Source organism: Mytilus californianus, unplaced genomic scaffold, assembly GCF_021869535.1.
Source record: "Mytilus californianus isolate M0D057914Y unplaced genomic scaffold, xbMytCali1.0.p SCAF_2, whole genome shotgun sequence".
Classification (NCBI taxonomy): domain Eukaryota; kingdom Metazoa; phylum Mollusca; class Bivalvia; order Mytilida; family Mytilidae; genus Mytilus; species Mytilus californianus.
This window is the reverse complement of record NW_026262668.1, coordinates 107,042,916-107,059,570: the sequence shown is the minus strand read 5'-3', so window position 1 is coordinate 107,059,570 and position 16,655 is coordinate 107,042,916. Positions and strand designations below refer to the sequence as shown.

The 16,655-nt window shown below is 32.9% G+C and overlaps 1 long non-coding RNA gene across 1 annotated transcript; it reads right to left on the bottom strand.

Annotated features, from left to right (window-relative positions):
• Window positions 1-11,361: 11,361 nt before the first annotated feature.
• LOC127728553 (uncharacterized) lies at window positions 11,362-13,427 on the bottom strand. Its single transcript, XR_007994174.1, has 2 exons — window positions 12,923-13,427; window positions 11,362-12,397 (listed from the first exon to the last, which is right to left on the bottom strand). It is a non-coding gene; the product is annotated as an uncharacterized LOC127728553 (long non-coding RNA).
• Window positions 13,428-16,655: the final 3,228 nt, after the last annotated feature.

Genomic DNA, 16,655 nt, shown 5'->3' with positions numbered 1-16,655 from the left:
TAACTCATTTGTATAGTTTGCTGTAAATGTTCATCCATTCGCCAGGTTTGGTGAGGGCCGGGGGTTAAAACACATGTTCAACCTAACCACATTATGAATGTGCCTGTCCTGTTGTCCAGTGTTTGTCATAGGATGCTGTCTTCTATATAAAAATAAGATGACGTGGTATGATTGCCAATGAGACAACTCTCCACCAAAGACCAAATGCCGTAGACGTTAACAACTTTATAGTTATTTTTCGTTTAAATCAGGTTTTTTTTTTTTTTTTTTCGTTGATAAAGGCCACAATATGACCTGTAGACGTCAAAATATCGACTTTTGGTCTTTGGTGGTTAGTTATTATCATATCTAAGTATTCATTTCACCCGGTTCCAAAAAATCATTCCCGCCGTTTTTGCCTGGTTGGGTAATTGATTTCGGGGCTATCAAATCCAAACGATGATTTTATCCATTTGATAAATATCGCCAAATATTGTTTTCCATTGAAACGAAACGTGATATCATCAGTCTTCAGAGAAATTCCCAAATTTAAAGGGTGATTCGTGTACGATTTCAAATGAATTTTCGGAAACACTTGATCTAATTGATATGTGACGTCATTGCTGCGTATCTTAGGGTTTGAGCTTAAGTTTAATAAAAAGTATTGGTAGTATATAACCATACCGACCATTCACAAGACGGGGTCTGCCATCACGTCCATGAAAGGTTCTTTGTTAAATACTTTTGAAAAATACTTTCCTTCTATAACTATAAGTTACAAAAAAACATAAACAAATTAAGATCTAAACAAGAGGGGCGAAAGATACCAGAGGGACAGTCAAACTCATAGATCGAAAATAAACTGACAACGCCATGGCTAAAAAATAATAAGACAAACAGACACATAATAGTACACAAGTCACAACATAGAAAACTAAAGACTAAGCAACACGAACCCCACCAATATATATGGCAATTCTTAGGATTTCTAAAAGCAGATCGTCACGTCTACCATGGACCATCCGTTAGTTACATTCATACAGGTTAACGATCCAACGATTCCCACAAATGATACATTCTTCAAATCGTGATGTAAGTCAAATTACGAAAATGTCTGTTCTTCAAATGCATGTCAGTGGGGTTTAAATCATGTAAATGATAGCTTTCACGTATGATTGACATATTCTTTATATTTACAATTGACCACAGTTTAAATGAAGTTCTAGTGTATTTTGAGTAAATTGCCAATATCCCTACTTCAAATCAAGAACGAAATAATATTGAATACATGGATAAATTATTTCTGGCTTAAATTGTTTTAATGAAATTAATTGTGCTAAAGTAATCTTTCAATGACTCCAATTATGCATAAGACCTATCTATGCGAGTAAGAAAAAAACACGTTGTTAAAAAATATATTTGAAAATTGAATACTCCCTACTTCCAAAGGATCGAAAGAAGTGTGTTTGAATTAAATTTACAAGTCAGTGATTATCTGGATTTGATAGATACGATATATATATATATATATATATATATATATACAAATTTTTATTTGGACGGTGATGCTCCTCTTGCCGCATCCTATGGCGTGTACATTCTAAACCCTTGTACGGTTTTACAGAATGTGTTCCAATGAAGCAGACATTAATTGACACAACATTGCACTTACACAAAAAATCCCAATACTTTCATAAGGTTACACATACCACATGTCACTGTCAGAAAAATTTACAGTCAGTAGTAGCATTGTTTTTGTAAATACATGTATACAATTTCTCGTAAAAATAATATAAGACGGTATTTCTCACTCTTCCTTTCATTGTTATGTCGTTATAAGAACTTAAACACTGAAAAATGATATATTTAACCTCGAAAACATTCTGAAATCGTTCAACAATAAAGACTACCTGCGTGATAGACTCAGTAATTAAGCAAACATGGTTGCGATAGTCTGACATTTCAAATAATTCCTGGCCTCTCAGAAATACTGCCGATTTTAATAAATTTTATGAGACTTCATAGAACCGGCTATGTTTGATTTCTGATTTTCTGATTTTAATCTTGAGCGGTAGTACTAGTATTCAACCAACAGCCATAGCAACTTCAACTAGCTTCCTGTAGTAGTAAGCACATTTTGACCACGCTTTCCAAATTATGTGCCGTTTTTTATTTCCTTGTTCAAGTTATTGGTTGTTTGTCTGTTTTACTGTAGGAGTCGGATGTTGGTGGATGGTGTGGTCTGTTGCACTGTGCAGTATATTTGGCTTTTCCTGTTATCCCGTTTAAGGTATTAGGAATCAAAAGGCTGAATTGCAATATTTGATGGGACTACTGATTCATACAATTAGCAAAACTACGAAAAATTTCCCTCTCCCGGGAGATATAAGCTAATAAAAAAATCTTCATAAAGATCATCCAAGAGTCAATAGATTGTTTGAGAGTTATTCAGTTGAAGTAAGTTGACCATCTCATATTGTGATAAAATCAAAAATAAGATTCTAATAATAAATGCGGTCTAAATTTTCTAAAATAATCGCTTGCAACATGTGGAAATAAACCTTGTATCCAATCTCCATTGAAACCAAAAAAGGTTGTGCTGCATAGAAAATAGCTAAAGGAAACTGAACAATGGTTTGTCCTCGATGAAAGAGTGAGAATCCATGGTCTGAAACAGAAGAAGCTGACCTGTTGATACAACTGGTACATACACTATTTAAAGATTACATAAAAAGAATAAGAACTCGTTGACGACTTATTTGTAGACGCACAGGAAAAGTCCTGCAGCCGGTTGTACGAACGTGTCATTAGTCTAATGAGTCATTAAGTCTTCATTAGCCTAATGCATCATAAAGGCTTCCCTTTGTGGTATGGTACCTTGCAGTACAATTGAAAGATAAAAGAAAATTTAGTCCTCTGTTCCCACAAAGATTGATATATGTCTGAGACTAAAATTGTAAAGTCAAGCAGATACTTCAGAGTAAATAAGAGAGATATTCAGGATAAAACAGCCCAAAGCCAACCCATAATTATATCTGATAGTAAAGGCAACTACATAAAGAGAGCTATTACAACTGAAGACTTCCTAAATATAAAATTTATCACAAAAAAAGGACAAAAAGTACAGCAAACTATTGATTGGGCCGAAAAAGAATTACCATCTATCTGTCATCAACACAAAAACAACACATTTTATATTTGGCTAGGAACCTGTAATTTAACCGAACTTAAAAAAACTACCAGATACATCTCTCTTGTGAACCAAAACGATTGAAACGTCCGATATCTAAGAAGAAAATTTATTGAACTTAAGGCTGTCATCACCAAAATAAAACCAAAATCAGAAATCATCTTCTTAGAAGTACCGCCATACTCTATTCAGTGCTGGAACAGATCACAAGGCCACAAAATACCGGACATTTTCAGTGAAGACGATCAAACACTTCAAAACCAGTTATATCAATTAAACACCTTCATCCAAGAAATAAACCAATCTGCAGAAAAATCACCAAAATTTGATCTAGACATTCGAAAAACATCTAAAAGAAAAGGCGGTACTGACGAATACTACAACTTTAATCTATACAAAACTGACGGTGTACATCCAAACTCTTTGTTAGCAAAGCTCTGGATGAGAAGAATAGCGACCAAAATTCTCCACCAATGTTATAGATAGATATCATCAATACAGTAGAATAGAATACTATATACATATATATATATAAACTTTATAACAACCATATTTAATTGCATTCATATAAAGAAATATAACAACTTTTATATAACCCTAGTCCATAGTGTATAACTAACAAATATAGAGATATATATCTACATACTCATTAAACCCTGACATCAGAAGATATAATAGTTAACTGGAAAATTCTTATTTGAGCAAGCTTTTAGTGGGGACGCCCAGCTGAATGCACATTAATCTACATAGAACTTCCTCGTTAAAAAATAAATAAATATCTAAAGTGAAAAATGAGTATCCAGACTAGAACATCAGCAAGAACCAAGAGCAAACATCAGCCCTATACACCAGCTAAATATGAAAACTTTAGCATCAATAAAACCAGGGCCTTGGACAAAAAGCTAGAAGCATGTAATCGAACAATGGACATACAAATTGAGCAGAAACATCAAAACTACATCCTAGAGCTATCAGCAGCTGCTTATGAAATTATAAAGGGGGAAATAGACATATACTTTGAACAACACTCTACATACAAGCTCTTGCCAAAACACCAGCATGATAATCAAGGGCTATGCATCAGAACATCACATTCGGTCAGAAATAGGAGTAGTAACAGACAACTCTATCGTATCAATTTATTCCATACTACATCAAAGGTAGAGGTTAATGGCCAAGGTATGGAACACTTCCTGACACACATTGAAGATATAAAAGAAAGAATGAAATCAAGAGGGAACTATAAGATATATAACAAACAGATAGAGGAACAGATAAACATAATCAAGAGAAATGAAGCCGATATAGAAATAAGAGCAAAACAGAATGAGTCACTTGTAAAAACAACAGCTCATCAGCCTAAAACCAACCACAGTAATAGAATACTAGTATCCAAAGGGACAGAATGTATACAAAATACTGACGAAGAACTTCTAAGTAACTGGAATAGAGCCATTGAATGGTCAGAAGATGAACCAACACCAAGTCCGGATACATGTGCAGTCAGCATGTCTACTATACATAACTACTGTGCCATATGCAATCAGACAGCACAACCAGAAATATCCATAGACTGTATTGCATGCGGCCAACTGTTTCATTATACATGTGAAAACATTGATCCTGTAAGGATAGGCCAAACTGAAGAAGAACAGTATTCATGTAGGAGCTGCTCTATTATGGACATTGACATGGTTAATATATCAATGAGAAGCAATAACTCAATTATAGATACAGAAGAAACAATACCAAAAGTAAGTCTAGAAGAACAAGGCTCGACAGAGGAATATGGTGAAATGGCCCATATAGTTAAAATCGTGCCAGACAATACATCTAAAGACTGTCCAACTAGAAATGACGTTACGAAGGAAGAAGCAGGAAATGCAAACACAGAAGAATTAGAAATAAACAAAATGGCTGCATACAAACAGCCTAACCAAATATTACAGAATGGCAGAAATGAACAAATAGAAAATGAAGATGAGCCAAAAAACATGAAAGCAAAACCGAAAAGGCAATATAAGTGCAAAAATATAAATGAAACTACTCAACAGCTGGAAGATCAATTAGCACAATGCAGAGCAAGACTAGTCATAATGGAAGATACTAATAGAGACTATAGAAATACAATCAATCTACTTAGGATGCAAACAGAAGAAAGCACCATTGACAAACGTAATTTTAAAATCCTACCAACCAAATTGTAACTGTAGCAACAACTCGCAGGGGCAGACTATAAACAAAGTAGATATGATGCTGAACAACTTCAGGCTAGAAATGGAAAATAGAGACCTAAGAATTAAACATCAAATGGAAATGAATGAATTAAGAAATAAACTGCAAATAATGGAACTACAGAAAGAACTAAGAATGTGGCAAAATCCAGGAAGTCATGAATATTATCCTTATAACCAGAATATGGATAATACTAGGAACACAAACCAACACCAAATGAGTGATCAGCATACTGGCGTACAGCTTACAAATTAGCAATCCAGGATTCCTAATCAAGACAATCCACTATTCATGAATCATTTGGCAACTCCACACTATAGCCAGATACCAACAGAGCAGAGCAGAATAAATCATGGCCATATACAAGCGCCAATGTAACACAATAGCAGAATACAGGCTATACCTGCAAATGGCCAAAGCAGCCACTATTACTTCCTCTTCAAAAGTAACTCGGAAATAATAAATAAAATCAGACAAATTGATGTCCTTGACACTGACCCAGAGAATACCTCGGACCATGTACCTGTTATTCTGACATTGAATAGCCAACTGAAAAAAGTAAGGGAAAAAGCAACAACTATCATAGCAAAACCTAAAAGACTGACTTTGACCATCAAATTTATAAGGAAATCATCAATAAAGATCTACCAAACCTCATGCAAAAATCAAAAGCAATCATTGAGCAAGATTAAGAAATCTAGAAAAATTGCTACATAAAGCCGGAGAAGAGGCAATCCCAAACTGTAGAAGAAAAATCAAAATCAAATCAAAGGGAAAGGCGATATGGAATGAACAAATAGAAAAGGCTTCAAAGCAATCAAAAAATGCATATAAAGTATGGAGGCAACATGGAGCACCCCAAGAAAGAACTAACGAGCTCAAAATCAAAATGACAGCTGCAAAAAGAATACTTCGAAAAGCACAAAGACAAGCTTATGCCTCTCAGAGAGAATCAACAGCGGGAAAAATTATGAAAGCTTCAAATGCAGACACAAAACTTTTTTACAAGCTTATTAACATGCAAAGAAAAACACCACTTACTAACACCAAGATACTGAAACTGAATGAAAAGACTGCAGAAGATGGACCAAGCATAATGAACATTTGGCAAGAACATTTCCAACAACTAGCTACGCCAACATTAGAAGAAAATTTTTACACTGAAAAGCTAGAGCTTGTAGAAATACAAAACAATATAATAGAATCCATAGAAAGGGAAAAAGGTCAAGGCATCGATCATGTCAATGTAAAGGAGGTTAATAAAGCTATAGAAAAACTTAAAGCAGGAAAAGCACCAGATGAGGATGGAATTTCGGCAGAACACTACAAATATGGGATGGATGAGTTAACTCCCTTTATAGTACATTTGCTAAATTTAATTTTAACATATCTGGATGTACCAATCTTCCTAAAGACACGGATTCTTACACCAATCCTAAAGAAAGAAAAAGACAAAACATTACCATCTAGCTATAGAGGAATAACTGTGACTAAAACCTTTGCAAAAATATTACAAAGTATACTGAAGGATAGAGTTGACTCTGTATTTAATAACATACAAAACTTAAGACCACTCAAATTCTAAATTCTTATTTGTAAATATATCCAGTTCTTACTTAACTTATTCTTACACCTCAGCACATTATGAATATTATTTTTAAAATTTTATGATGACAATCCTATGATTTAGTTATAATATTAATTATTTAGTAATTATTATTGCCTAAATTCAGTCATCTGTACATAATTAAATGTTTCCTTATGTTCTAATGTGTATATAGTTGCTACAATTATACCCTATGGGTAGTGCTCCACAATTAATGGAGGAATATACAAGAAACTGAACTGAACTGAACTTAATGAAGACTTAATGACCCATTAGGCTAATGCCACGTTCGTACAACCGGCTGCTGTGTAGCAGGATCTGTTTACCCTGCCATAGCACCTAAGACTACCCCCGGCTTTTGGTCGAGCTCCAGTTGCTTAGACTTTAGTTTTCTATGTTATGTTTTATACAATGTTTGTCTTTTGATTGTTTTTTGTTTTGTTTTTGCCATTGCATTGTCAGTTTTTTTTTCGACTTATGATTACCCCTTTGGTATCTTTGGTATCTCTTCTTGATTCACAGACTCTGTAATAAATGGAAGCCAACTTATATTACATACAAAAGCTTTGGAACAGATAGCTGAATGAGACCAAAGGAAAACCAGAGCCACGATGAAACTATGAATAAGAAAAAAATATATCATCCCATAAAATCCTGAAAACCAAAATTCTTTACTTGATAAAATGATGAAAGGGTTTAAGCAACCGACCAATGAGTAGAAGATTAAGACTTATTTTTTCTATCAGTAAAGCATTTGAACATAAGAATAATTTTGTTTGAATATTCTGAAAAAAAAACCAACTCTCTTATTTAAACATATTTCTTTCGCCCTAAAATCTCTACTTCTCATTTTTAGCTTCTAGTGCAGCAATACCAGTAGAAAATGCCTTTCTTCCTTTGTAAAATCGGAAGAATTAATGCCATCACCAACACCGCCTTTTTATCCTCCTTACCCGAAAATATAAAAATAGACTCAGTTACCTGCCTTCGAAACAAAGCAGAAAATGCAAGATAATTTATTAACTTGCCCAGAATCACTGTACAAATGATTATTTTCTGAAACTACCAAAGATGGGGTGGAGATTTTAAACAAATCCTCAACATCTGAAATATGAAAGTACTAGTAAACGAATTCCTTAACGAAAAAATCTAGGCAGCACACAAAAACGTTGGACAAGTCAAAATCATTATTGATGCCACCTAGGGGTCAACATAGAGGTCTTCAGCAGTTTGCAAGTGCTAAGCTTTATATTACTCAAGGCCATTGTCTCAAGAGGCTAGCAAAAAGTAAAATAACAAAATTACCGAACTCCAAGGAAATTTCAAATCGGAAAGTCCCTTATCAAATGGCAAAATCACAAGATCAAACACACCAAAAGAATGGAAAACAACTGTCATATTCCTGACTTGGTACATGCATTTTCTTGTAGAAAATGGTGGATAAAACTTGGTTTTATAGCTAGCTAAACCTCACTTGTATGACAGGCGCATAAAATTCCAATATCTGCCAATAAAATTAAATTCTTCAAAATAGAAATCACCGAATAGAAATAAGGTCAACTGCTTATAGAATTCTTGTTGATGGGCAGGCACATGAATTTGAGGTAAGGTTATTACAAGCCCTGTAGTTACTGAACATTTATTTCAATGATATGAATGAAACAATCATAAACTTGTAGAACCTTTAAGTCCGAAATGGTTTAATCTTTTTATAGCAGTGCAACATTTGCATTTTTTGCATTTCATTATAGATAAAAAGGGTAACATGAATTACCAAAATATTAGAAGGTACAATAGACCACACCAATCATCAATTAAATGCTCCGCTGGGCGCAGCTTGATACGACCGCAGAGGTCGAACCCTGAACAGTTGGGGCAAGTATGGACACAACATTCAAGCTTGATACAGCACTGAATTTGGATTGTGATTAAATATTTGACACAGCACAGGTTTCTGACACAGAATGAATGTGGTCTAAGAACTTAAAAAATTTTAATTTACCTATTCAAACCATATCATTATTATTTGCTTTTATATATAAATCAGAAATAAGCAATTTAAAATGGAAAATTTTAAAGAAAAAAAAATCCCCCCCCCCAAATTTTTTGAACCCCCTTATGATTCATCACCCCCAAACTCAATCCCAGCCTTCCCTTTGTGGTGTGGTACCTGCAGTACAATTTCAGAGAGATCCATACACTTGAACACAAGTTATTGTCTGGAAACAAGAAAAATGCTTGTTTTTTGGCCCATTTTTGGCACCAAATTCCTAAACCTTTGGGGCAATTACCCCCAAACTCAAACCCAGCTTTCCCTTTGTGATATGGAACCGTGTAGTACAATGTCAGAGAGATCCATACACTTACACACAAGTTATTGTCATGAAACTAGAAAAATGCTTGTTTTTTGCCCCTAATTCCTAAAATTTTGAAGCACTTACCCCTTAAATCAATCCCAGCCTTCCCTTTGTGGTATGGTACCTTGCAGTACAATTTCAGAGAGATCCATACACTTGAACACAAGTTATTGTCTGGAAACTAGAAAAATGCTTATTTTTGGCCCCTTTTTGACCCCTTTTTCCTAAACGTTTTAGGCAATTACCCCCAAACTCAATTCCAGCTTTCCCTTTGTGATATGGAACCTTGTAGTACAATTTCAGAAAGATCCATACACTTACACACAAGTTATTGTCATGAAACTAGAAAAATGCTTGTTTTTTGCCCCTTTTTTGGCCCCTAATTCCTAATATTTTGAGGCAATTACCCCCAAAATCAATCCCAGCATTCCCTGTGTGATATGGAACCTTGTGGTACAATGTCAGAGAGATCCATACACTAACACACAAGTTATGTCTGGAAGTTACAAAAATGCTTATTTTTGGCCCCTTTTTGGCCCCTAATTCCTTAACTGTTGGTACCATAACCCCCAAAATCAATCCCAACCTTCCTTTTGTGGTATTGAACCTTATGGTAAAATTTCATAGAGATCCATTCACTTAAACTAAAGTTAGAGTGCGAAAACCAATGTGTCTTCGGATGACGATGACGCCAACGTCATACCAATTTTTTTGCGGTCGTATAAAAACCCAATAGTATCACATCATCACTGAAAAAAATAACCACTGCCAAGTATTTTCTTTTAGCAAACACATACAAACTATTTAGGATTTAAACAGCATCATGGTTTTTATTTTCAATTCCCTTGTGTGTGTGACATAATCATCATGTCTTCACCGCTTTGTTAACCATATTGTGCTATGATGTTTATAAACAATTTATTGAATCAAACAAGCATTCTGTGAGTATTACATGGCAATACATAGTCCCCTACCGTTTACAAATTCATTGTAATGGAACGAAATTCTAACTTGATCTATAACTTGTCATGGTGTAAACTACATAAAAATATCAAGTCAAAATCTTCAAGCATGACGAAAAAAATGTTGAAAACTGATTATTTAAGTGAATTTTCTATGTTCAAAGACCATAACTCTGCACAAAATTATCAGACTGGAACAAAATTCCAACTTGATCTGTAACTTGTCATGATAAAACTATATACTAATTATCAAATCAATAGCTTCTAGAATGACAAACAAACCTACCACTTTATTCTTCAAACAATCTACCAAAGAAAAGGAAAAAAATCCAAAATGTCATTTTGTCTTTTCCAAAAATGAGTTATTTCCCTTTGAACAGAAATCTACTTATTAATAAGTATTTCATTAAAAATTTAATTCTAGGGAAAGGGCTTTAACTGAACAAAGAGAAAAGCTAAAATAGTGAAAATTGAACTTGACCTGTAACTTGTCATGATAAATCAATAAACCAAATATCAAATCAATATCTTCAAGCATGAAGAAAAAAAGTCTGGAAAACTGATTTGCCGGACTGACAGATGGACAGATGGACAGACAGACAGACAGATGGATGGAGTGCAAACCTAAAGTCCCCTTCGACTTCGTCGGTAGGGGACTTATAAGCATCAAGTTGTAACAGGTCAAATGTACATTATGAAGTGGTTCCATCAGGTAATGAAATAATCGCATAAGAATTTATTATCACATCTATCTTTTGCCTCATACGATGGGACTGTTTCATAATAATTGATGATCAGCCTATGGAAAAAATAGTTTGTGTCACTGACTCTTTGGGTAATTTTTTTGGGGGAAAAACATATTTTTATGTGTAATGTATGCACAGATTTGTCTTAACAAAACCACTGTAAAAAGTTAATGAAAACAAATATAATGTCATGATCAGTGGCTTACACACACTGGCATTTTTATGCATAAGCTATTAACTATAATTAATTACTATATATATTTCAATATAAAAGCAAACTAATATATTCTAAATTATTTCTTTTAATAAAATTGATGTTAATATGTTTATAGTCTATACGAACTATAAAATTTTTACAACTAAACTTCTATTACAGAAAAACTCTATTTACACTAATTTTGTAGACATGCTTAACACATTTAATTCATTATAACAATACATGAACAAAGAGACTCAAATATTTCACCAGAAATATAAACACAGGAAAAATATTTTAAGGGGAGATAATAAAAAAGAATCCAATGTTAATATTTTTGGGGGAGATAATAAAAAAGAATCCAATGTAAATATTTTTGGGGGAGATAATGAAGTAAAATCCGATGTAAATATTTCTTGAATGTTAATATAATGATAATCAAACATTTTGTTACCTGTAACTAATATCTTGTTATATCAGAGTCTGGAATGAGCCCATATAAACAAAATCTAATGATCTGAATATACTATTTTATTCTCGAAATTGAAAACAAAATTAATAAAATGCTTCGCTGGGGCGCAGCTTGATACGACCGCAAAGGTCGAACCCTGAACAGTTGGGGCAAGTATGGACACAACATTCAAGCTTGATACAGCTCTGAATTTGGATTGTTATTAAATATTTGACACAGCATAGGTTTCTGACACAGAAAGAATGTGGTCTAAGAACTTGAATTTTTTTAATTTACCTATTATGGTCCAATGTCCAAAATCAAAATACATGGTTAGATTCAGCATATCAAAGAACCCCATTATTCAATTTTTGTTAAAATCAAACAAAGTTTAATTTTGGACCCCAACTTGGACAAACTTGAAAACTGGGCCCATAATCAAAAATCTAAACACATGTTTAGATTCAGCATATCAAAGAACCCCAAGAATTCAATTTTTGCTAAAATCAAACTAAGTTTAATTTTGGACCCTTTGGACCTTAATGTAGACCAATTTAAAAAAACGGGACTTAATATTAAAAATCTAAATACACGGTTAGATTTGGAATATCAAAGAACCCCAATAATTCAATTTTTGATGAAATCAAACAAAGTTTAATTTTGGACCCTTTTGACCTCAATATAAACCAATTTGATAGCGGGGCCCACAAATAAAAAATCTAAATTCATGGTTAGATTCAGCATATCAAAGAACCCCATATATTCAATTTTTGTTGAAATCAAAAAAAGTTTAATTTTGGACCCCAACTTGGACAAACTTGAAAACTGGGCCCATAATCAAAAATCTAAATACATGTTTAGATTCAGCATATCAAAGAACCCCATATATTCAATTTTTGTTGAAATCAAACAAAGTTTAAATACTGGACCCTATCTTGGACCAACTTGAAAACTGGGCCCATAATCAAAAAACTAAACACATGTTTAGATTCAGCATATCAAAGAACCCCAAGAATTCAATTTTTGTTAAAATCAAACTAAGCTTAATTTTGGACCCTTTGGACCTTAATGTAGACCAAATTAAAAAACAGGACCCAAAATTAAAAATCTAAATACACGGTTAGATTTGGAATATCAAAGAACCCCAATAATTCAATTTTAGATGAAATCAAACAAAGTTTAATTTTGGACCCTTTTGACCTCAATATGAACCAATTTGATAACGGGGTCCACAAATAAAAAATCTAAATACATGGTTAGATTCAGCATATCAAAGAACCCCATATATTCAATTTTTGTTGAAATCAAACAAAGTTTAATTTTGGACCCCAATTTGGACTAACTTGAAAACTGGGCCAAAAATCAAAAATCTAAATACATGTTTAGATTCAGCATATCAAAGAACCTCATATATTCAATTTTTGCTAAAATCAAACAAAGTTTAATTTTGGACCCTTTGGACCTTAATGTAGACCAATTTGAAAACTGGACCCAAAATTAAAAATCTAAATACACTGTTAGATTCGGCATAACAAATAAATAAATGTGATCAAAGATTTTACAAATCTAATGCGCCATACTGTGCAATTAAAGATTACTTCTTGAAATTTTTCAATATTTGAAATTTGAAAAAAAAATAATATTTGAAGAATAATTCTTTTTAATTTCTGAAATCTGAAATGAGAAAAAATTGACCCCCCACAATTTCTTTTTATCCCCCCCCCCCCCCCCCACCTTTTTCCCCCCAAAAAATTCTTTCCCTCAAGATATAGTCATAATCTCAATTCAAATTTCCAATGGAGTTGGCAACCATAATTACCCATTTAAATTTACCATAGTGCTAACTTAATCTATTTTATAATAGAATTAAAAATATAGTGTCAAATCTTTCATATGGATTTTTTTGTAAAAAAAAAAGATGCAACATTTGCAGATATTTTTACTGGTCTTCCTTTATAAATATGCATTTCTTTAAACATAATTTAAAAGCAGTGTAAGGGAAGTAACTAAAACGTTGTATTTGGATTACCTCCCTTACACTGTTTTAAATTATCTTTATTGTTCATTAACCATTACTTTATACATAATTTAAAAGCAGTGTAAGGGAGATAATTTCAATGATGTATTTGATTTATCTCCCTTACACTGCTTTAAATTATGTTTTGTACTAAAGTATTTGTCCATTAACCAGGACAACCTTGTTTTTCCCCCTTTTTTGCCCCTAATTCCTAAACGGTTTGAGCCATAACCCCCCAAAGCAAATCCTTACCATCCCTTTGTGGTATGGAAACTTGTAGTATAATTTCAGAGAGATCCATACACTGTTGCACAGTTATTGTCTGGAAACTAGAAAATGCTTATTTTTTGCCCCTTTTTGGCCCCTAATTCCTTAACTGTTGGTACCATAACCCCCAAAATCAATCCCAACCTTCCTTTTGTGGTATTTAACCTTATGGTCAAATTTCAAAAAGATCCATTCACTTAAACTAAAGTTAGAGTGCGAAAAACCAATGTGTATTCGGACGACGACGCCGGACGACGACAACGACGACGACGACGCCAACGTCATACCAATATACGACCACAAAATTTTTTTGCGGTCGTATAAAAATGACATTATAAGTAATAATATATACTATTACATATACTAATATAAAATTGGAATTGTTCTTTTGGGGGAATATGGTCCAAATAGTAACTACAATAAAAAAAGAAATGATAGTGTTATTATTTAGAATTAACTTGCAACTAGCAAATACACATTTTTATACTGTTGCTGGTGTTAATATATACTTTTTTGTTATTGCAGAACTCCATAATTAGCAATGTTGATTCTTATCTTTATTGTTCGAATCATGAATTAAGATGTGGGTATTTGAAAACTGCAATTATGTTGTAAGAAAATATATTAACATGATAAATTCCATAATCATTTCACAACATAAAAAAAAAAAAAATTACACATATATTGAAAAGAAAACATTTTGGTCAAAAAATCATCTAAAAATATTGGTCATGAAATACTGATAATGATTAAATGTATGCATAATGCTGATGTATTAAAAAATGTGTACCAAAACTATACATGTAAAAACTTCATGTATATTCAGCACCAAATAAATCTAATCACTATGTTCCCACAAATTGTGTAGTTGATCCTACTGTTACTGTTTACTGACAAGCATTAACTTATTGGTTGTAACACTGACATTTTATGTTAAATCAGGCCATACAAACTAAGTCTTCTCAGACCTAGTTTCAAAATTTTAGGTGATGTACACAATCTTCAATCCTTAGCCAAAAATTGTTTAAATATGAACTTACATCAATAGAAGAATTATTTTTTTTACTTTGCTGCCCTCCCCCCAAAGAAGAAAAAAAAACCAGTGACAAGGTTTAAACAGAATTGGTGGATACCTGAGAAGGAAACGGAATCATCGCTGATTTTTGTCTGCAACATAGAAATATAACTATGAGAATAAAAGAACAGAAAAAGAAAAGAAAAAAAACGCAAAACATCCAAGGCATTGCTGATCTTAATCTTTGATTTTAATTTCAGAAAATTTGTCAAGAAATGCAGGCATTAGAGCACTGATGTAACTTTCAATAATATCAGGGTTTAAGCTAGGATTTTGAGGGCTTTAGTCACTTTTGCGTGGGATGAAAATTAACCTTATTTTGGGTAGCAGCAAGGGACCTAGGATGTATATTACTATCAGTACATCTTTGTCAGACTTTGAAGGACTTAAGCATACTAGGCAGTTACTGCATGATTTGACTGATGTGGCACTTTAATACGAAGATTAGGATATAAGATCTAGAAATCTAGTTCACAATTTCACTTCAGTTAGTTTCTGGGTACATTCCTAATCAGCAAAAGTTAGGATCCATTTTTTTTAAACCAGGAATCACAGCATAAATGAACTTGTAAGGACTATTTCACTGCATTATTCATACTCATTATCCTTAAAAACGTTTTAAAGCGATATTTAGAATTAATTCTATATAGTTGGAACCAATGATTTGTACAAATCCTTATTGGAACAATTCTAATGACTTTAAATTGTAAATTTATCATGAATAGATCACGTTTACTTTCGATTTCCAAATGAAATGAAAACGGGAAGTGACAAGTGGATAATAAATTCAGAATGAATCCGGATTCATCTACTGATTGGTTCGTGTTAAAAAAAGGCAGGAAATTATCATTTTTTAAATTAAATTTGCTAAATAAGAACTATATTTGTCTCTCTCATTTAGTTTGATACTTAATTATTTCGTATTTTACGTTTGAGTGTCTTTAAATTCATAAGAATACTTCGCGCATTCGCAGTTCATCGTAAAGGAAGCATCTGTTTGACTCGTGAAATCATTTCTGAATGTTATGAATAAAGTTCTATCTTTTTAATCGAAATTGTCGAAAGTTTTTGATTAAAAGTTATATCAAATATGACTGACTGATTTTACTGGGGAAAATAATTATGATGATCAATTATGAGGTTATCAATTATGAGGTTAATAAATAATTAACGGATTAGTGACCCATCCAATGGCGATAAGCGGATTAGCTGTAATCACAACTTATAACATCTGTTGTAAATGTTAATTAGCTGAGGGTCATAAACTTGTCAGAAACAATAAGACAGGTAGAATTATAGTATTTTCATGCGAAAATATTTTTACTCTTTCCAAATTTAAGTGACGAAATTGATTTGGAATACTTTCGTCATTTTGAAAACCGTTTCTTAAATGACAAAAATGACGAGCGCTAGCAAAATCACTGATACTATTTACATTTACATGATCAGTACTGATTTTAGAACATTGTTTATATCAACCTTTGACATAAATTTCATAAAGATCTTTCAAGACTTGTAGGCGTGATAGTGATTATAAGACCAAACAGACAGACAGATGAATGGACAACCGGCAT